Genomic DNA, 23,107 nt, shown 5'->3' with positions numbered 1-23,107 from the left:
CTCGACCCAGGGATTGAACCCATGTCTCCTGCATCACAGGTGGATGCTTTACCACTGGCCACCAGAGAAGCCCAAAGCAACATGTTTTCTTTTTTTTTTTTTTTTTAATATGGATACCCAAAGGAAGCATCTTCTCAAACAAGGAAATGCAAAATTCTCATCCACTATATTCAAGAAATGATGAAAAGAAAGCAGTTTAACCTTTTTTTCTGATGGAACTAAGCTTCTATGGCTTCTTGAAATAGTAGTAAATACTTGCATACTCTATCTTGAGATGAAACCTCTAAGTCAGACCCAAGCAAGAGTATCATGCAATGCCATGGTTCTCAGACTCCGATATGATTAAAACTCCAGGCATTTGACTGCAGTGTCTTAGGAGGTCTGGGGCTGGTTTACTCTTGTGTCACCCAGAGCAGACCTGCTTTTATCTGAACTCTACCCTGGATAGCTTTCTAAGCACACACTTAAAGGAAAGCTTCCTTAGTAACAGTGACAATAATAACAGCAACAGAAAAGTATTATGATTTAGTAATTGTTTAATAATGATTCAATCATAACCAGAATCTTAACTCAGCCACAGACAGCAGCACTGGAAGATGTTCTAATGCTTTTAGAGACTAGTATTTGAAAGAGAAATTAGAGTAGTCCTGTACCCAGCACATAATAAATGCTTAATAAATGTGGAATGACTGGATTCGTGAATAAAAGAGAATGGAATAGGGTTGCACCAGTGGTTTAAAGACCTAGATTCGAATCCTGTTTTCTTGAGGGATCTTGGCTTCCTCTCTGCACCCGTTTCTCAAACTGATTCATTCTGAGGTCCCATACAGTTCCACCTGGAATTGTGACCAGAATTCCACTGTGTTGGAAGGAACTGGAAAGTGAAAGAGCAGTTAGCAATGCTAAGGATCAGGTTAATAAAGATCAAGCCACCAACAGGATCTACAATATCCAGCAAGCTTGCCTGGAAAGCTGAATATCACTTTGCTGTTCTGTTCAAAGCAATTTCACACACACATGCTCAAAATACCTTGAGCATCATTTTGTAAATAATAAAACCGAGATTTGGCAAGGCAAGTGATTTTCTTAATGTCATCCAAGTAGTGGAGCTGGCATTGGAAGCTGAGTCTTCAGACTCCATCATCCTGCGGACTCAAATATATTAAAAAAGCTTGTATGATCTGATCACCCAGGTGAGAGGAAAACATAAAATGGCAGAAAAATTAGGTGAATTCTTTGCACAGAATTGGGTGGCCTACTCCTCTTCTGTGGAGAAGGAAGCCCATAACTTAAATCTCATAATTTCTGAACCAGAGTTTCAGGCATGAAACTTTATAGCCTCTTGAAAGGTGAATGAGTAGGTTTGATTCATTGGAAGTCAAAACAGCTTTTTTTTAAACATTTGGGAATCAAGATAGGTAGTTAGTTTGCCTGATAAAATTTTCTTATGGATGTCACCATCAGTTAAATTTATCTTAGCTTAGTACACTGGGAAGTTTATTTAAATCTATCACATTTTCAGATTCAGTCATTGTTAGCTGAGGGTTTGAGCAGTAATCCTAGCTGCATCTTAATTCATGTGATCTTGGAAAGTAGTGATTTGTTTTGCTATCACCAAATTTCATCCATTTAAAATAGGTCACCAAGATGTCACATTTTATGATGTTATTTATACTACCTCCCACTTTTTGAACTGCAGTTTTGCAGGTTATTTTTCTTCTGTGTATTAATGAGAGGAGTTCAGAGTGCTGAATTTTGTTTATTGAAGAAATTGACATTTGTGGCTCCTGAATAAATGAAAAATAGAAAATGTGAAATAATGCGATACCTTATCTGGCCAAGAAAAGGCGCATTCTAATTTTATATCAATCATGAAAGTCTTAAAGTAAAAAAGATTCATTTCTTAGTTTATTTATAAATTGATATGATCTATACATGTAACTTTCAAAAATCACCCAATTAAACTTTAATGATCTTTTATAAGTATGTATATCTGTGTGTGCACATAAATATGCATACATATTCCACACATATTCTAGCATAAAAATAAGTTATTAACGACTTAGAAAAGATCTTGCCCAATAACTGCAGTTTCTAGACATATGAACAAGATAACTTTCTGCATATTAGAGGTAGTTAACAAATAGCAATGATATGTCCATTAACGAACTAATAACTAAGTTCTAACTTGTCCTAATTATTTCTAATAATCTCTGTGGAGACTAATATCTCAAAAAGTATGTATGTGTTGATGATAGAAAACAGGTTGAAAAGGACTGATTTATTACAACCCTTCATTAAGGTTAAAAGCATTCCAGGGAGATGAAGACATCTGCCTTGTATTTTCACATTGCAGAAGAAAAGTTAAGGACAGGAAGAACAAAAAAGAAGGAAAACAATGTTTAAAGCTGAATTCAGGCCAGCTTTGAAGAAAACAATGCTAGCTTCATATCTTCAAAAGTTTTCAAGAAAGAAACTTCTGCAGCCATTTATTACTAAGATACCAAATATATTAATACTGTATATTAACAATAAAAATTGTTATATGCCCCTAGTTTTCAATTTTTATATGCAGTTAATCAACTCAAGTATCTTTCAACTGCCTTTTCTTTCTTCAAAATGTTAACAAGAAGGCTACTACCAGAAAGAATTAAGATAGGTTAATTACGCAATGTATTGGAACAAAATTTTTTTAAACAGGCCATTTCTTTCCTTTTTCTATTAGAGGTGGAACTGGGTAAGGTTGGCAATTACAGGGTTTAGTGAATAGTCACTTGATATCTTGAAAATCAAAGGAAAGGGCCACTGGAGAGAGGCTGAACTTAGCTGTTGTAGGATTTTTATCTCTCTAAATGAGTGCTACTGACAGGAACCATATGTGTTACATACTATAGCTGAGGAAGAGAACATGGGTGGTTTTCCAAGGAGCTATGACCTGCCTGCTTATGCATGTCTATCTGGGAGCTCATGTACAAATCTGATGTATTTGTGAACGTTCAGTAAACACTTAGAGCCACATGTGAGTTTGAGGATTCTGAGTTTCTCTCATTTACACATTTATACGTGAATATTCAGGTTGATTTTGCCTTAGAATTTAAAATCAATCTTTGTATTTTGTGGTGTTTCTCACTACACAGAAACATCCATGAAAGGTGTGAGTCTCCCTTTGAAATGACAGAGGAAAGATTCATTAGTTCCTAATTAAGCTTGTAATTAGCCCACTTGAAAATAAGAAACAGCTTAAGCAGAGCTGATGATCACTGAAAACAATTTCACTTAAGTAAATCAAATGAGTTTACTTAATATTGTAGTGTCAGGGTTCTTGAAAGGCAGCTATTTTCCCAGGAAAAGTAGATGGAAGTGGTATCTTAATTTGTGTTTTTGTAGCATTTTCCATTTATTATTTTACTTTTTCCACTTACTATTTATATGTGACATATCTTTTTACTTTTACTCTAGCTCTATCATTATGTGTGAAGTGAGTTTCTTGTAGAAAGTACATAGTGGAGGGGCATGATTTTTTTTTAAAAATAAAACAAACTTCCTTCTGATAATCTCTGTTTTTTGATTGGTGTGTGCAGACCATTTACATTTAATGTAATTATTGATATAGTTAGGTTTAGGTCTATCATTTTATTTTTTATTATCAGTGTTTAATTCATCTGTTTCCCCTTTTCTGCTTTCTTTTGGATTATTTGAATCATTTTTTAGTATCCCATCTTTATTATGTTTTTAACGACATCTCTTTGTATAGGTTTTTAGTTGTTACTCTAAGAGTTAGAGTATAGGCACAGCTTTTCATAATCTTAGACTCACTACTTTACCATTTCAAGTGGAATGTAAACAGCTTACCACCATAGTGATCCTTTTATATCCCCCCCCTTAGGTGTTATAGTTGCCATATGCCCACATTGACAAGCCTATCAGACAATGTTATAATTTTTCCTTTCAACCATCAAACATTTTTTAAAGAACTCAAGAGGAGAACGGTCTATTTTATTTACATACCCAGATACATTCCATTTCTGATATATTTCTTTCATTCCTGGTGTTTCAAGTTTCCCTCTAATATCATTTCTTTTCTCTCTGAAAAAGAAAGGAAGTTTATTCCTTTGGCAATAAATTATCTTACTATACCTTTGTCTAAGAATGTTTATTTCACCTTCATCCTAAAGGATATTTTCTCTAGATATAGAGTCCTATGTTGATAGTTCTTTCCTTTCAGCGCTTGAAAATTATTGTGCCACTTCCCACTCATCTCCATGGATTTTGATGAAAAATCTGCAATAATGAGAATCCTTATTCTTTTATAGATAATATGCTGTCTTTCTGTCTGCTTTCAAGAATTTTTCTTTGCTTTGAGTTTTCAGCAGTTTGATTATTACATATCTTGGGATGGGATTTCTTTGAATTTGTCCTTTTGAGAATTCACGGAGCTTCTTTTTCTTTTTTTTTTTCACTGAGCTGCTTGAGTTTTTAGGTTTATGTCTTTCACCAAATTTGGTGAGTTTTCAGTCATTATTTTTGCAATTCTTTCTGTTGTTGTTGTTTTTAGTATCTTCACCCCCATCCTCTTCTTCTGAGACTCAATTGACATAAATATTGGCCTTTTATTATTTTATCACTGGCACTTACGTCTCTGTTAATTTTTTAAATCTTAAATTCTCTTTGTTGTTGGGTTTGTATAATTTCTATTGATCAAATTTACACTCATAGACCCTTTCCTTTGTCTGTGATACCATTCTGCTATTGAGTTCATCCAGTGAGTTTTTAAAATTTCAGTTGCCATACTTTTAGTGCTAAAATTTTCGTTGGGTTCTTTTTAAAATTTTCTGTTTTTCTTCTGAGGCTTTCTATTTTTCTACTCGCTTTAAGAGAGTTTGTCATTGCTTGTTGAAACATTTAAATAGTAGCCGCTTTAAGTTCAATTCAGTTCAGTTCAGTTGCTCAGTCGTGCCCGACTCTTTGCGACCCCATGAATCGCAGCACACCAGGCCTCCCTGTCCATCACCAACTCCTGGAGTTCACTCAGACTCAGGTCCATATTAGATAATGTGAATGTGTTATCTTGGCATTAATATTTGTTGATTGTTTTTTCCCATGTGAATCGAGTTTTCCTGGTTCTTTCCATGGTAATTTTAGATTGGATTCAGAAAAATTTTTAATATTGTACTATGAAATTAAAAGACGCTTACTCCTTGGAAGAAAAGTTATGACCAACCTAGACAGCATATTCAAAAGCAGAGACATTACTTTGCCGACTAAGGTCCGTCTAGTCAAGGCTATGGTTTTTCCAATAGTCACGTATGGATGTGAGAGTTGGACTGTGAAGAAGACTGAGCGCCAAAGAATTGATGCTTTTGAACTGTGGTGTTGGAGAAGACTCTTGAGAGTCCCTTGGACTGCAAGGAGATCCAGCCAGTCCATTCTGAAGGAGATCAGCCCTGGGATTTCTTTGGAAGGAATGATACTAAAGCTGAAACTCCAGTACTTTGACCACCTCATGCGAAGAGTTGACTCATTGGAAAAGACTCTGATGCTGGGAGGGATTGGGGGCAGGAGGAGAAGGGGACGACAGAGGATGAGATGGCTGGATGGCATCACTGACTCGATGAACATGAATCTGTGTGAACTCCGGGAGTTGGTGATGGACAGGGAGGCCTGGTGTGCTGCGATTCATGGGGTCGCAAAGAGTCGGGCACGACTGAGCAACTGAACTGAACTGAACTGAATGAGACTCTGAGTCTTGTTTAAAACCTATTGAGCATATTGGTATTTTTGTTTCAAGAAGCACATTGACCAAATTATGTTCAGGCTACAAGTTCCAGGCTGATTTTTCTGGATTATGGCCCCCATTCACAGTTCAGTTTTTAAGGCCCAGTGCTATTAAGATCTGTCCCATGTGTGCCCCAGCCAGTGGTAAGTCTGAGACTTGAATATAAGTCTATAAGTTCACTTTTTCAAAGTCTTTTTTATGTTGATTAGGATGAGATCCACTTATATTCAACTTTTAGAGTCTTGGAGTCAATAAATTACTTTATTTGGTTGCAGTTATGAACTCCCTCCCTCTCAACAATCTCCCTGGTGCTTTTTGGTTTCCTGGACTCCCCTTTTGAGGCACCCAGTCAGAAATCTGGGCTCTGCATGTCCTTTGTGCCTCCCTCCTTGGCCATAAAACAGAGAAAAACTAATGGTAAAATGACACAATTTCAGTTGTACTTTGGATTTTGGTTTTCTTCTCCAATTTTCTATTATTTACTTCTCAGCATCCTCAAATAACTACTGCACACATTCTGTCCAGGTTTTATAGCTGCATTCAGAGGGAGGCTAGGGAGGAGTCTGCTTTCTCCCTCTTACCCAGAACCTAAATCTTGAAAATGACATTCTAAAATGATGCTTTTTATTATAATAAACTTGTCAATTAAATTTCCAGGTGTAGTATCCTCAATAATTGAGGACATTCAATTTAAAAGGAAGTTTTCAGACATTTAAGTCTTAAATCTCCTAATGTTATTAATATAAAGAATAGCATGCTTAAGTAATGAACCAGGAAATAGCTGTGACAAAATCAATACAGTGTCATATAACAAGACAGGCATGACAGCATAGACTTATTCATATCTCTGCATAAGATATGTACGCAACTCTAAAATTTGCTCATTTTGATTTTTGTGACTTGTCTACGTGGTGTTTCTATAATGTGTCATAATCTAGTATCATGCTTGCAAGTCACTTCAGTTGTGTCCGACTCCCTGTGACCCCATGTAGCCCACCAGGTTCCCCTGTCCATAGGATTCTTCAGGCAAGAATACTGGAGTAGACTTCCATGCCTTCTTCCAGGGGATCTTCCCCAAAATAGTGTCATAACATGGGATATTGTTAGCTCACAGATAATTTGTTTTGTTTGTGCATATGTGTGCATATGGGTGGGCTTCCCAGGTGGCACAGTGGTTAAAAAAAAAAAAAAAATCCACCTGCCAATGCAGGAGACACGGGTTAATCCCTGGGTCAGGAAGATCTTGTGGAGGAGGAAATGGCAACCCACTCCAGTATTCTTGCCTGGAAAATCCCACGGACGAAGGAGCCTGGCAGGCTACAGTCCACAGGACTGCGAAGACTCAGACACAAATAATGAGCACGCATGCGCACATACACATGCGCACACGCACATATACACAGAGCTTTGTTCTCAAAAAGAATCTGTTTGCAACTGGATTTCCCTAAAACAGTGGTTCTCAAACTTGAATATGCTCCATCCTGAGTTTTTGATTTAGTACTTCTGCCATGAAGTCCCAGAATTTGCATTTCTAATAGGATAATGCCACTGGTTTCAGGGCAACTCTTTTGAGAACCATTGCCGTAAAAAAATGAACAGAAGACACCAGAATTTTATGTGGCCCTTCAAAAGGCATAAATTGATGATTAAATCACAACTTGTGACTTTCTATCAACTTTGTGAGATTTACCAAGAATAAATTCATTTTGGCCTTGAGTTGACTTATCCCAATGACTCAGTTTTCAGTTTTGATGAAAACATAAATACTTTAGTCATTTCAACTGCTGTTATAAATAAATACACACACGTAGTTTATTTATAATATTAATATTACAAATTGAACTGAAAATAATTCATTCAATCAAATCAATTATTTGGTTTCTCCCAATGTCAAAAAGTTTTTTGAATTAACTACCTTAATTCCTACTCATCCAAACTTAAGTTCAACTCAGTTTTAATCTAGAGCTAGAGTTGGCTTACGGGCCAAATATGCCCCATGGCCTGTCTTTCTATGGTTAGTAAGCTAAGCTTTTACATTTTTTAAAAACATCGTTTCTGTTGTCAGATTGCCCTTGTTTAAATCCTACCTCTGCTAACCACTTGCTGTAGCCTTGAACCAAATAACACAGTATTCTGTGCATCAGTATCCATATCCGCAAAATGCAGATGAAGAAAGGACTTGAATCATAGGACTGTTGTTGCTTTAATGACAATACATATAAAGCCCTTAAGATAGCGCTGGCAGATAGTCAACACAAGATAGATAATAGCTACTATCACCTACTTGGTAGAAAACTGTGCAGACGTTAAAAGTGAATGTTAAAAGCATTCATTAAAAACATATGTATATGCTTCTATTTAATATTAAGTGAAAAAAGCAAAGCATAAGATGGCCTGCAACAGTCTGAAGAAGTAAGGCATAAAAAGTATGCACTGGGAAAAAAAAAAACAGACACACACACACACACAGGAAGGAAATACATCAAGTTACTAGGAGTGCTCCCCACTTTTACCCCACTTATTAGCAATGAGAATATGAATAGTTTTCCTCCTTCTGCTTTTCTATCTTTCCCAATTTTTCTAAAATTCATTATGAATCTCAGCTTAATGGCTGTACCTCAGAAGTAGCTTATGCTTCTGCCAAGGTGGTTATCCTCAAGATAAGATAATAAGGCTACAGCAGTCACTATAATTCTGCCAGTATTTATTTTGGTCTTTGGAAGTCAGGCTGTTCACATTCTTTGTACATAGTTGTATTTAATTAGGACTTAGAGTTAGCCATAAAATGTGCATTAATTGTCTGTTATTTCATAAGTGATAGGCAAAATAACAAGCCTTGATCGGAACAGTTTTGGGGGTAAGCACCATTTGGTCTGTTTGTCTTCCAAGGCTCCCTGCCCCAAGGAAGAGATTTCTATTTGTTATCTCCTTTTATCCTGGAGAATTACTAATCCTGCACTACCATATTAAGTACCAATTAAGCAGAGATTTGTCATTCCTGCTCGAGAACATTGAGCTGGGCTGTGGCTGCATATTTCACAGACTTATGACAGAAATTATTTTAATTAGACTGCTGCTAGCAGCATTTAAAATAGTCTGTATGGCTAGAGAGAGGAAGAATGACTCCTCAGTCAGATAATTTACTTATTTTTCTTTTTCACTCACCATAAATCTTAGGATTGCAGTTATTAAGCCTTTGGAGGGGGAAGGGGATAGTCAGGGAAAGAAATCAGCTTAACTTTATCTTACTTTAAATACCAGAGAAGAAAAATCTCCCACAGCTTTACTGAAAAAAACACTCTTAAAAGAAAAATGTATTCAAGCAAAAACTGACACCAACAGGATATTTTTACATTGAACATATGAAACAGGAAAACATGTTTAAATAATAAAAAATATCCACATGCCTTTTCTATATAACTAAGATGGTTGTAACCTTTCCTGTTCATCTTTGTTATGCCCCCAAAATGAAGTCATTATTTGGTAATTAGCAGATTAATCTTATGCTGAAAAGCAAACTAAATAAGTAACAACTAAGCTGATCTCTACATTTACTAGACCTTAATTAACCCAAATGTAAGTTCTACAGTTCTAAAAGAATGATTTTATTTTATGAATCTCAAAGATAAGAAATTGGATGAGTATATTTTTTTCTCTTTCAAAAAATTCCAAATGAGGATTTCTCCTCTCACCCCACCCCCAAATTCTGATGTATACACAGCTAATTGGAATATTAGTCAAAATGTCTTATTTCTAAACATTCCACTTTACTTAATCAGATCAAACATACCTGGGTACATATCCTGAAAAGATGCTATGATATCTAACCATCAAAATGTATATTTTCCTTTGTATTCTTCACTCACACATACGGTTCAATCTCCCCTCTATCAAGCAGCCACAACCCCATCATTTTATCTTTAATTGGATTTTTAATGCTTTATGGCTTACTTGACAAGATTCCACATGAAAGCCAACAAACTTTCATACAGGATGAATCCAAAGATTGTAAGCCTCACATGGTCTTGAAGAAAAATTTAAATTCTGTATTCTTACCATTTATCACTGAAAATAAAAAAAAATAAGCATCACATGATCCAATTTTAATGAAAAGACTGGAAGAAGAGAATAGTGTAGTGATTCTCAAAGTGTGACTTCTAAACAGCAGCATCAGCATCACCTGGAAAACTGTTAGGATTGCACATTGTTAGCCTTTGCCCCAAACCTGGTGACCCAGGAACTCTGGAGGGATTAGGCCCAGCAAACCATCACTCTGTAAGCCCTCCAAATGGTTCTGATGCTAGAACCGGAGACCCTTTGCTATGGCCCACCTTGACTACACACTGGGATTAAATGGGAGCTTTAAAAATTGCTGATGCTTGTGCCACTAGAGCTTCTGATTTAGTTGATCAGGATGTGGCTTTGGAATCTGTATTTCCTAAAAGTTCCTTGAGTGATTCAAACCTGCAGTGAGGGTTGAAAATCACTCTAACAGACCAGACAAACATGTCTCCTGTTCCATCAATCTCTTGGCAGCACTCATCTACACTGAGGCACATACCTCTCCAGAAGCTGTCCCTCGGAATTATCCTTCCTGTCAAAGTTTCGTTCCCTACCTATGAACAAGGTGTTTTGTTTTCTTTCCAGCATTTTGACTTTGTGTTAGCCATTTCACTTAAAAAAAAGTTTATTGTTTGCATTGTAATCATACACTTAGTGGCTTGAAGATTCTCAGTGCTTTTGTGGCTATCAACTGTGAGGGATTAATAATGTTCAATTCAGTTCAGTTCAGTTCAGTTGCTCAGTCGTGTCCGACTCTTTGCAACCCCATGAATCGCAGCACACCAGCCCTCTCTGTCCATCAGCAACTCCTGGAGTTCACTCAGATTCACGTCCATGGAGTCAGTGATGCCACCCAGCCATCTCATCCTCTGTCGTCTCCTTCTCCTCCTGCCCCCAATCCCTCCCAGCATCAAAGTCTTTTCCAATGAGTCAACTCTTCGCATGAGGTGGCCAAAGTACTGGAGTTTCAGCTTTAGTATCATTCCTTCCAAAGAAATCCCAGGGCTGATCTCCTTCAGAATGGACTGGTTGGATCTCCTTGCAGTCCAAGGGACTCTCAAGAGTCTCCATTACCAAATGTCTCCAAACAAGGTACAGACGTGCCAGACAGAACTTTTCCTGCCAACTATCAGTGGCAGGCATATTGACCCATTTCTGCTTTGGAGGATCATTTTGCTCTCATCTCTAAAATTTTCCATTTGACAAGCTGCTTTACGTGATTTATTTCTACATTTTCATTGTGAATTATATTTACACGAGACTACCATACATGCGAAGAGTTGACTCATTGGAAAAGACTCTGATGCTGGGAGGGATTGGGGGCCGGAGGAGAAGGGGACGACCGAGGATGAGATGGCTGGATGACATCACTGACTCCATGGACGTGAGTCTGAGTGAACTCCGGGAGTTGATGATGGACAGGGAGGTCTGGCGTGCTGCGATTCATGGGGTTGCAAAGAGTTGGACACGACTGAGCGACTGAACTGAACTGAACTGAACCGAACCATACATTTAGGGCTTCCCTTGTGGCCCAGCTGGTAAAGAATCCACCTGCAATGCAGAAGATCTGGGTTCAATCCCTGGGTTGGGAAGATCCCCTGGAGAAGGGAAGGGCTACCTGCTCCAGTATTCTGGTCTGGAGAATTCCATAGACTAAAGGGGTTGCAAAAAGTTGGACATGACTGAGCGACTTCCACTTTCAGCATACATTTAGGACTTCCCAGGTGGTGCTAGTGGTAAAGAACCTGCCAGCAATGCAGGAGACATGAGACATGGGTTCAATCCCTGGGTTGGGAAGATCCCCTAGAGGAAGGCATGGCAACCCACTCCAGTATTCTTGTCTGGAGATTCCCATGGACAGAGGAGCCTAGTGGGTTGTGGGGTTGCAAGGAACTGGACAGGACTGAAGTGACTTAGCATGCATACATGCACCTTACATTTAGGCAGATCTACCCACACAGACCAGTTCTCACCATAAAGCTCCTTGCCTCAACTCATTTTGTACTTATACCAACATCACACTTATTTATTGATCTATTTAACAGATATTCACTGAGAAGGTACCATGCACTGAATTAAATATTTAAGTATGGTAGTGTATTTCTCATGCTACTAACTTATTTAACAGATACTAGAAAACATTTACCCACAATAAGCCAGTCTGGTGGAAATTTCATCAAGGAAGAGTTGCCCATAAGACTCTTACTACTAGGACTTCCCTGCCACTTCAGTGGTTAAGACTCTGAGCTCCCAATGCAGGGGGCTCCAGGCTTGATCCCTGGTCAGGAAACTAGATCCTGCATGCCACAGCAAAGATCCTGCGTGCTGCAACTTAGACCCAGTGCAGCCAAATAAATTTAAAAAGAAAAGAACAAGACTTACTACTTTTAGTGATGTTAGTATGTGGTGTTGGCCCCCGAAAGAGTAACAATCTATGGGGTTACAGCCTGAATGTACCTACTTTTCATTGCCACAAAACTGGGCATATTGTTTGTGACAAATAGCCCCAACTCAGTTTATCAGATATTTATTGAAAATCTACCAAATATTTATTAAGCATCTTCTGTGTAGAAGGCATGATCCCTTTCCAAGTTGCCACAGGAAAGAACTATTACTGATGTTTTACTACAGACAAGTTTTGGTCTGTAATAAATTGGTCAGACCACCGAGGTCTGAGCTAAAGCATTCTAATTTCCTGGGAAGCCATACCTGCCTTGACCATGCCTGGATGATTTGGTGGGGGGTAGGGGTGCTGAGTTCCCTGTGAATAAATGCATTGTTTATTATATCCAGGTTTCACCCTGTGTAGAATAAAGAAATGGAGGCTTTTTTTTTTTTTTTTTAAATGAAAGGAGTTATTCACTTACTAATGGTCCAATGAGATTTGGGGAATGTCTACTTTCTGATTCCTTTCTGGTGGAAAGTCAAGAAGATATACGTGGGATGATTACAGTTTGAATTAATATTCAGATGCACTTCAGGGCCTTCTTCCCATCCGTTCCCCCGCTGCCGCATGCCCCTCCTCTAAGAGCCCACTAGTCGTTCAGCAAAATGGGAAATGGTGCGCCTCTGCCGGCCCTCTTCGGAGGTCAGGATCCACTCAGTGGTTTTGACCCATTTCTCAGCTTTTGAAGGTTGCAACAGCTTTTGTTTGCTGTCCAGAGTTTCCAGCCCCCTCCCCACCCCCACCCCCGCAAAACTCTGAGTAAGTAATACAGCTTAACTGTGGGGCATGTGGCCAGTGCTGAGCTGGGGAGGGAGGGGTGGAATTGTGGGGATGTGGCCAGGAGGAAATAGGAGCAAATTCCTCCGAAACGATCTGACAGGAAATGACAGAGCACCGGCCTGCTACCACCCCACTCGCAGAGGGAGCGAGCCTCCGAGAGGGGAGAAGTCCTTCCTAATCACAGAGCAGTGCCAGAGCGCAGTAGGTGAGGATGATGAAATAATAAAGCATTTCCCGTGTGTGTTTTTCATTAGGCCTGTTTTGTTTTTCTTCCAAGTGCTGGGGAAACAGAACAGAAGCCCCGCTTCCAGCGGCACCACAGCAGCCGCCTCCCGTGGGAATAGCAGCTGAGCACAGAGGAGGGGAGCCCTGGGTGGAACTGGTTCTAACACCTTCCTAATGGAAATAGTGATTTGCAAAGCCCTCTTTATACCCTTTGATACATAATTAGTAGCCCAAAGAGCAAAAGATTAAATAAAAATGCTCCCCCAGCTTTTTGGAAATTTGGCAAAACATTAGCTGCTCCCTTCTGAGAGCCAAATAGGGTAGAGGTCTTTGTAGGGACCCGGTTTGGCTGGTCCAGACTGGCCCTTGAATCACTCAACACTTATTACATAGAAATTAACTGGCTCGATGTCAATTAGAGAGAATTTGTTAGCAGACATACCCAACGGGACCTCTTTCTTACCCAATTTGGTAGTTTCTGTAAGAAAATATTGAAATACCTTTCATCCAAGCTAACTGAGTGTTAGACAACACAAGTTGTGTCAGCCTCCTTTATGGTGTGTGTGTGTGTGTGTGTGTGTGTGTGTGTGTGTGTGTGTGTGTTCAGGGCCAGGGCTGAGCATCAATTTTTACCCATCTCACAGAGAAGATAATTAAGAGGATGCTCAAAAGGAGGCTGGCTGGAAAATTCTCTCTAGCCCTAAGAAATAACCAATCCAAAATGCCTGTTGTTAAATGGGTCATAAAGGCCCTGGGAAATCAATATTTGACTTTCTCTTTCAGGAATGGTGGCTGCTACATGCAGTTTTAGATCAATCTGCTATAGTCATGCTGCCTTGAGACCCAAATAATTCCTCTGTTAACTCTGGACACTCCGAAGGTAGAAATGTCACTTGTCCATCTTTTTAGAAAATAGTTCTACTTGCTCCACCCCTTCCACCCCATCCCTGGACAACTCATGTAAAATCAACTGTGAGATAAATAAAATAAGGAGTCATTTTATTAAAGATCTAGGAAAAGTGCTCAGGTGATCTGAAAATGTAATTAAACCTCTAAATAAGCGGATTACTGGCTGAAAAGTGAGATTGATAGATGAACCCCTTCAGCTAGAAAGGATTGCTTAATGGACTGAACAACAATCTTGGACTCTCTCCACCTTGGAATCGCAGGTCCGGAATCGGGCAGGCTCCACGCCACCACCTCCCCTCCTAAGACAAATGAAGTTCCAGGAGGCTGCTGTGAGGAGAGCCCAGAGCGGAGACCCCAGGCTGCATGTGGACTCACAGATGTGCCACTCGCCTCGTAAAAATAGCCAAAGACACCCCGAGCACTGTTTCTGGGGGCTCCTCCTGGCTTATCATCCAAAAGGCCTGAAGACCTTGGTAGTTTCAAAAGGTCAAATTTACTTCTGACTTTTAGAAAAGGAGATATTAATGGCAAAATGAAGAGCTGAAAATGAAGTTAAAAGCTTTGGTTGGACAAAATAAGCTAAAATAATGAAGAATTACCATCAAGAGGGAGAGACAGAGAATTCTTTCTTCCTCACTGGCGAACAGGACAAACATTCTGACTCCTTTTATTCTGAAGGCGGTCTTGGTGTGAAATTTTGGTAACATAAAATTTGTCCCCAATTCTATGAAGTTGATATATTCCAAGTTTAAATTTTAGAATATTTTGGATTTATCCTCTTGGTTTTCTGCTTTGTTTAATTTATAAGCTGAAATTAAAGGAGCCGTTCTTTGTAGAACTTCATAACATTTCCAGAAACTGGCAGAGTCAAAACATAATGTCTTCTGTTTGATAGTGATAGGGATTCCGTAACCTACATGAGCCATTCAATTTATCATAAGATAGCAGCCGTCCTGACTCTGGAGCAGATGGACAAACATGAAGCTATGTTAGTTTGCTGCTATTGGTCACCTAGGTCTCTTTGCTCTCAGGGCTAAAGATCAGTCTTAAAGCTAACGTCTCATTGGTAAACTAACTCTCAGGATGATTCAGTCTGCAACATTTACTGTCAGTCCAGAGAAGGTAGCCTAGTGGTTACCCCTTGATGAAACCCAAGTATCTAACCGAGTTTTGCAGAACAAATCATCACTGTTTCTCAAACCATGAAAGGTAGAATTCTGTCCTCTTCTCACTTTTGGAAGAGGGCAAGGGTAGAGTCCTTATTCTTGTCTAAATCCATGAGGGGTATATCCTGGAGGTCCATGACCACTCGTGGAGTTTAGGTAGTGAAAAAATTGCACTTTCCTTCTTGGTGATGACACATGTCGTGAAAAAAATAAACCTAAAACATACAGGTCATTTTACAATTACAGATTCAACCTAGGATAGAGTAAAGGATTACTTTGATTTTAAAGTCAATTTATCCTCCTGGAGCTCATCATCAAGTAAATTAGTATTTCCCAGAGCACACCAGTCTCCTTGGATTGAAGTAACTCACCCATTTCATTTGATTCCCCAGATACTCATTTGTTTTCATTTTGGTTCCATGTTCTTTTTCTTATTTCCTTACGAACTCTGGGAGAATGACTTCACATGTGGTCAGTTTCCAGACTGCGTACTTCCCTGGTGGTTCAGATGGCAAAGAACCTGCCTGCAGTACAGGAGATCCGGGTTCAATCCGTGAGTCAGGAAGATCCCCTGGAAAAGGGAATGGCAACCCACTCCAGAATTCTAGCCTGAAGAATTCCATGGACAGAGGAGCCTGGTGGGCTACAGTTCATGGAGTCACAAAGAGTCAGACACGACTGAGCAACTAACACTTTCACTTTCACAGGAGTCTGTGTCTTAACTTAAGTAAGTACCCCAGACCATCTATGGAATGTACCTTTTTCACTGATATTTGTCCCAGGGTAAACCCATCAGGACTGGGGGGTAAAGTTACCTTAAAAAAAAAAAAAAGACCTGAAGAGATCAAGAACTGGACAAATGAGCTTCCCTGTTTTCCTATGAATTTGTTTCATTTCCAGTCAAAATGAAGCCTTTTGAGTGAACGGCCTGTCTAGTTGCTGCAGAGATCTTTTACAGTATTACTTAGTTAAATGCATATAATCATAGAAAATTGGCCAGATTCAACTAAAATCTGGAAAAAGAATAATTCTTTACACTTTCATTTTCTTAAACTGTTCTTTTTTCTGACCGTGCCTGACAGCTTGCAGGATCTTAGTTTCCTGACAGAGACTGAACCCAGGCCCTTGGCAGTGCAAACCCAGAGTCCAAACCACTAGACCACTAGACTGCCAGGAAATTCCCCTTCTTAATATTAATTTTCTAAAATTTAGCAGATAATGAACTCAATAATGTGAGCTCATGAACAACGTGACAGTTTGGTGCTTAACAATTACATGCTGTTCTCTTAAAGGGGTGTTTACACATGAAGTAGCGTGTGTGAAAGAGTACAGTTTGACTCAAGAGTTTAGCTGAAATCATCGATTGTTCCTACGACATAAGGTTTATGTGTCAACTTGCTTGACTTTTCAAGAGCCTGAGAGGTGAAAGAGTATAGTGGTCCAGCCCACAGACCCTGAAGCTGGATGGCCTAGGCCCAAGTCCCGGGTCTTCTGCTTATTAGTTGGTGTATCCTTGGAAAGCTCTGTAACCTTTCTATGCTTTAGTTTCCTCATCTATTAAAGAGGATTTATAATAGAGTTAGCACATAAAGTTGTTATAAGATTAAAAGAGTTAATGTAGATCATGAGTTTAGCTTATTTGGCCATAGGAAGCGTGTTTATATAAGCATTAGCTGTTATTGTCACAGTCTCAATCTGCTGGGCCCCAAAACTAAGGCCTGCTGTTGGTGGAGTTCAGGAGAGGGTCTCTCCAGCAACCACGGTTATGGTAGCACCAGGTGAGACTGCTGAATTCTCCTCTTGACTTGAATTCTCTCCTCACAGTCCCCTCCTCACCGTAGCAGCTCAGTTCAGCTTCCAAACAGTCCTCAGTTCTTTCCTACCTGGCCAAGGTCCTCTCACCTTCTCCCCACTCTCTGCTCTTTTGGTTTTCTGCCAGCACCTTCATGCTCACACATCTGGAGAGCCTGTCAGCCTCTTGAGCCCCTGGTCTGCATCTCTGCTGATCATCCCATCCTATCCGTTACTCCTGGGAGGAGAGGAGCCTCCTTGGGAAGTAAGAGGAGGAGAAAGACTGTGGATAATCATACTTTTAATTTTTTATCTCTGTCAGAGTAAATAACTTTCTAAAATACATGAATATGATCCTATGAATCTTTCTAATCTGAAAGTAATGCCAAGAGTCTAGTCATTGGCATACATTGCTGTGGCAAATTTATTTTTTTCAAATATACTATTTGCTGTCAAGCCCACTGGCAGTATGATAGAATCATTACTTTATTGTTATTTGTTGTTTTTAAATTACTATAGCAATCTACATTAAGAAACCTACCGAAGCCTATATTTCTCTTTTTATTGAACCATCAGAAGGGATTGAAATTAATTTCAAATCATTTCTTAAAAAGAACATTCAATGCTTCCTTGTTATTCACTACTTGGTTGACAAAGACAAATTCTGTTTTGAAATATTGTGTGACATTACTTGGTACTGTTTTCCTATCAAGAAAAAGTGCACCTATTTTTCTGTTTAATGAACTAAGATAACTGAAGGCTATAGCACTCGATACATCTTGTGGCTTTTATGATATTGTCCAATTTTCACATGATTCATAATTTACAACTCAAATGGAGAAGGCAGGGGTGGGCATGCATGGAAATTGCAAATCTGTTGGGTAATACTTTTGAGTGTAGAGACTTGATAATAATTAAAATGAGAGATTCCAAGCTTTTCCCCAAGTGTGCATCAAACTGGCACAAAGACAAGTTTGTTCCACCTCCATCGCTACTGGAGAGAAAAAGCCCACAAACCCCGCCAAGGCCGGCAAAGTTGGCATTTGCTGCCCTCTCCCCACTGCTTCCTTTTAATTCCTACCCTTCTCTACATGACAGCCCAGAGTCCGGCTCCCGCCTCTTCCTTGGTCCTTTCTTTTCTCATAATGGCTGTGATGTCTAGCCACCCACCAAAAGTTTGTGCCCCCCTCCGTTTCACAGTGCCCTGGGAAATGGGTGCCCGGTATCTACATTCCCCAGCTTCACTTGCATCTGGGCAGAGTCTTAGACTAGTTCTTACCAATGATCTGTTTGTAGTAGGTGTGTCTATTCTTGGCCAGAGTTGGTGTTTTTATTCATTCAGTTCAGTTCAGTCACTCAGTCGTGTCTGACTCTTTGCGACCCCATGAATCGCAGCACGCCAGGCCTCCCTGTCCATCACCATCTCCCGGAGTTTACTCAGACTCACGTCCATCGAGTCGGTGATGCCATCCAGCCATCTCATCCTCTGTCATCCCCTTCTCCTCCTGCCTCCAATCCCTCCCAGCATCAGAGTCTTTTCCAGTGAGTCAACTCTTCGCATGAGGTGGCCAAAGTCCTGGAGTTTCAGCTTCAGCATCATTCCCTCCAAAGAAATCCCAGGGCTGATCTCCTTCAGAATGGACTGGCTGGATCTCCTTGCAGTCCAAAGAACTCTCAAGAGTCTTCTCCAACACCACAGTTCAAAAGCATCAATTCTTCGGCGCTCAGCTTTCTTCACAGTCCAACTCTCACATCCATACATGACCACAGGAAAATCCATAGCCTGGACTAAACAGACCTTTGTTGGAAAAGTAATATCTCTGCTTTTCAATATGCTATCTAGGTTGGTCATAACTTTTTTTCCAAGGAGTAAGTGTCTTTTAATTTCATACCATCTGCAGTGATTTTGGAGCCCCCCAAAATAAAGTCTGACACTGTTTCCCCATCTATTTGCCATAAAGTGATGGGACCAGCTGCCATGATCTTCGTTTTCTGAATGTTGAGCTTTACGCCAACTTTTTCACTCTCCTCTTTCACTCTCATCAAGAAGCTTTTTAGTTCCTCTTCACTTTCTGCCATAAGGGTGGTATCATCTGCATATCTGAGGTTATTGATATTTCTCCTGGAAATCTTGATTCCAGCTTGTGTTCCCTCCAGCCCAGCATTTCTTATGATGTACTCTGCATAGAAGTTAAATAAGCAGGGTGACAATATACAGCCTTGACGTACTCCTTTTCCTATTTGGAACCAGTCTGTTGTTCCATGTCCAGTTCTAACTGTTGCTTCCTGTTTTCTTCATTAACAAATATTTATTCAATGTACAATTTATCACTGGTTACAAATCCAAGCCAGTCTTTTTTGCTTTATTATTATCTTATTATCTTGTGGCTCTAGCATCCAGAGTCCTCTGCAGTCATCTTATTTATAGTGATGCATTTTAATTTTTCAGCTTTTCAATATTTTAATTTTATTGGAGTATAGTGGATTTACAACAGACTAAGACTCTGCCCAGATGCAAGTGAAGCTGGGGAATGTAGACACTGGGCACCCATTTCCCAGGGCGCTGTGTTAGTTGTCAGAGAAAGACAGATGTCCTATGATATATCACTCATATGTGGATTCTAATTTCAAAAAAAGATACGAATGAACTTATTTACAAAACAAAAGTAGACTTACAGATATTGAAAACAAACTTATGTTTACCAAAGGGGAATGTTGGCAGAGTGGGATATGTCAAGAGCTTGGGATGAACACATGCATACTGCTGTATGTAAAATAGATAACCAACAAGGAACTACTGTATAGCACAGAGAACTCTATCCAACATTCTGTGATAACCCATATGAGAGAAGAATCCAAAAAAGAATATATGTGTAATTGGTCAGAGTGTTTAAGAGTCTTTCTTACTGAATGCAGAGGATTTACTTCAGCCTTTAGGATGCTAGGGAAAAGGTAATGGCACCCCACTCCAGTACTCTTGCCTGGAGAATCCCAGGAACAGCAGAGCTTGGTGGGCTGCCGTCTATGGGATCGCACAGAGTTGGACACGACTGAAGTGACTTAGCAGGTAGGATACTAGAGCCACAGATGGAAGAAGTCTGAGTCTCTGAAGTTCCGCTGGAGTAAGGATATCTGCGACCCAAGATGCCTATCCTATGTGTTACATGATTAAGAAATAAACAGCTATTATCTTGAATCACTGAAATTTTATAGTTTGTCTAGCCTGGACAATAAATCCTGGTCCCTAGCTCACATTCAGTTGGCTGAACTAATGCCCAGAGGTAAATCCGGAGATTATGATCAACCTTCCTCCCACAGGAAGGATTTGCATTTTACTCGAGGGAACTGCCCACACTGCTTCCCCATAAAGGACACCGTGTGCCTGGCTGTCCACACTGAATGATCAGATGGGGTTGCTACCCACTAGCAGGATAAGGAGGAAGCAGTGCTGGCTGGAGTTACAGTTTCTGGGTCTGATTCGAATAATTTAGTTCTTAGCTGGTCCTGTGCATGTCACTTAACTTTCTGATCAGGGAGATGGAACAGGGGTGTATATTGTCATGTTTAAGAATTTGGAATCTCACAGTCCCCACTTGGTGATTTACAAGATCTTGACAAATTCCTCGTCCTTTACACGCCTTGGTTTTCTCGTCTGCAAAACACAGAGTAGAACACCTTCTTCATAGGTCTGTTGTCTCATCCATTCATTCACTCATTCATTTAAAAAGTATTTACTGAGAACCTGCTCTGTAGCAAACACAACTCAGTGTGTTTACAGGAGAGACAACTCTGAGCAAGACAAGGTTTGTATTGAGGGGACATGGAGGGTAGTAAACAACAAATAGACCTCTATTTATAAACAGCTGCTTTGGAGAGGATGAAACAAGCTAATATCTATAAACTGCTTTTGCAGTGCCTGATACAGAGTAAACATTAAGAAATGGGAAGTATTATTAATTCTTTGAGACCCCATGGACTGTAGCCCTCCAGGCTCCTCTGTCCATGGGATTTTCCTTGCAGGAGTACTGGAGTGGGTTGCCATTCCCTTCTCCAGGGGATGTTCCTGACCCAGGGATCAAACCTGGGTCTCCTGAATTGCAGGTATGTCCTATACTGTCTGAGCTACCAAAGAACCCAATATAAATATAATATTAATATAAATAATTTATATTTCATGTAAATATGAAAACGCATAAAATAGTAATTGCAATAGCATCCAATAGGGCTAGTGTGAGGATCAGATGAAACATGTATTTATGAGCTACTTATTATTATCTAATTACCTGATGATTAACTGAAGCAAATCCAAAGAAGAATACGTTAAATTCCTCCTCCCTGTTTCAGTGAGGTTGGGACATTTTCTGTTGGCAGAAGCTATTACCTCTTGAGAACAGAGAAACCAGTCACTATTCACCCCAATCATCCCATGCCAATTTGAGTAATCTTGCTGCAAACTTTGGAAGGGCTATATCTGCCCTCAAGCAGAAACCTTTAGCTTCGGTTAAGGTGAATGAGAGAAACCAGGGGCCCTCAAATAACCTCCACATTCTGTCATTGGCAAAAATGAGGCCAGTCCCTGGACCCTAAGCAGAGGCTCTCACCTGGCTTGTATGAGTGTCCATCTGTTGAAGAGTTTTCCTCAAAATCTTTTGGTGTGGAAAAAGTCTGTGCATTGGCCCTGAGTAAAAATTCAGCTGAAATGTGTATAGGAAGAGAACATGCATGTAAAAATGTGGGCAAGGCACACAATCTTTTAAAAAATTCTTACTGTGCTATTTTCCTACAAGCAGGTCAGCAGAGCACACTTTAGCTAATGGTTTGAGTTGCATAAGTAGGGTGACCATAAAATTTATCATCTAATCTGGGTCACTTTTAAGAGTGAAAGGGGATGGTATTAGTAATTATAAGCAGAACAACAGTAGTAAATCAGGGCTGTTCTAGGGGGCAAAACTCTACACATGTTCACCCTGGACACAGATTGTTAGGAATATTGTTTTTATTTATTTTTAATGCTCATGATTCTTTTGGAGGACAGGGCTGTTTATAAAAATGTCTCAGAAGTAACAACAGGCTAGTATTTTTCTGTAACAGTGACAGCAGTATACCAAATATTTTAGGTCTTCTCTGCATTATGTGAAAGCAATTGTTTCAGGCTTTAAAGGGGCTACAAAGTTGTCCAAGACATGACCCCTGGCCTCAAGGAACTTATAATTTAGCAGAAGAGAGAAGCCAGACAACTCAGACAAAGGCTCATAGACCAAAAACCCTACTGGGATTAGGGAGTGATGAGCAAATGAGTGTTGTGGATTTAAGCGTTTGTGGCTCAGCATGAAGGTGGAGATATGGGTTGGGCCAGATGGTGTAGGGGCTTCCCAAGTGTCCCTAGTGGTAAAGAACCAGCCTGCCAATGCAGGAGACACAAGAGAGGCAGGTTCAGACCTTGGGTTGGAAAGATCCTCTGGCGGAGGGCATGGCAACCCGCTCCAGTATTCTTGCCTGGAGAATCTCATGGATAGAAGAGCCTGGCAGGCTACAATCCATAAGGTTGCAAAGAGTCAGACGTGACTGAAGCAACCTAGCATGTAGATGGTGGAGAGCTGTGAGTGCCACAGCTTTGCACGTGGAAGATTTGGATCACTTCCTGACATGCAACCTCAGATGAGGGATGATGAAAGTTCTGCTATATGGCCGGGGAAGGTTTCATGCCCAAGCAGACTATGTGGCCATGTTTTTAGGAGGATACATCCTCATCCATGGGGTCATTATAATCCACGGGGTCACAAAGAGATGGACACGACTGAGCGACTTTCACTTTCATCCTTGTAGCACTGAAGACTAATTTTCAATCTAGACATGACATTAAAAGCAGATCCTGTTGGCTTTTACATAAGGAGTGGGAAAAACATAGGGAGTGGGAAAAAATACAAGAAAGCCTTTTGATGCTTGGATCCT

At 39.9% G+C, this 23,107-nt stretch overlaps 1 long non-coding RNA gene across 6 annotated transcripts in view; it reads left to right on the top strand.

Moving 5' to 3' along the window:
• The window catches only part of LOC132659202 (uncharacterized), a 155,388-nt gene that overhangs the window by 65,589 nt on the left and 66,692 nt on the right, over window positions 1-23,107 (top strand). For 2 of the 6 annotated variants that reach the window (XR_009599318.1, XR_009599319.1), the window contains exon 5: window positions 15,820-16,091. The exons of the other annotated variants lie outside the window; for them this stretch is intronic. This is a non-coding gene — a long non-coding RNA (uncharacterized LOC132659202). The remainder of the gene's footprint in view (window positions 1-15,819; window positions 16,092-23,107) is intronic. 6 annotated transcript variants of the gene reach the window in all.

The sequence above is a fragment of the Ovis aries genome, chromosome 2, assembly GCF_016772045.2.
Source record: "Ovis aries strain OAR_USU_Benz2616 breed Rambouillet chromosome 2, ARS-UI_Ramb_v3.0, whole genome shotgun sequence".
In the NCBI taxonomy this organism is placed as follows: Eukaryota; Metazoa; Chordata; class Mammalia; order Artiodactyla; family Bovidae; genus Ovis; species Ovis aries.
The sequence above is the reverse complement of the archived record's forward strand: the minus strand, read 5'-3'. Positions and strand labels throughout refer to the sequence as shown.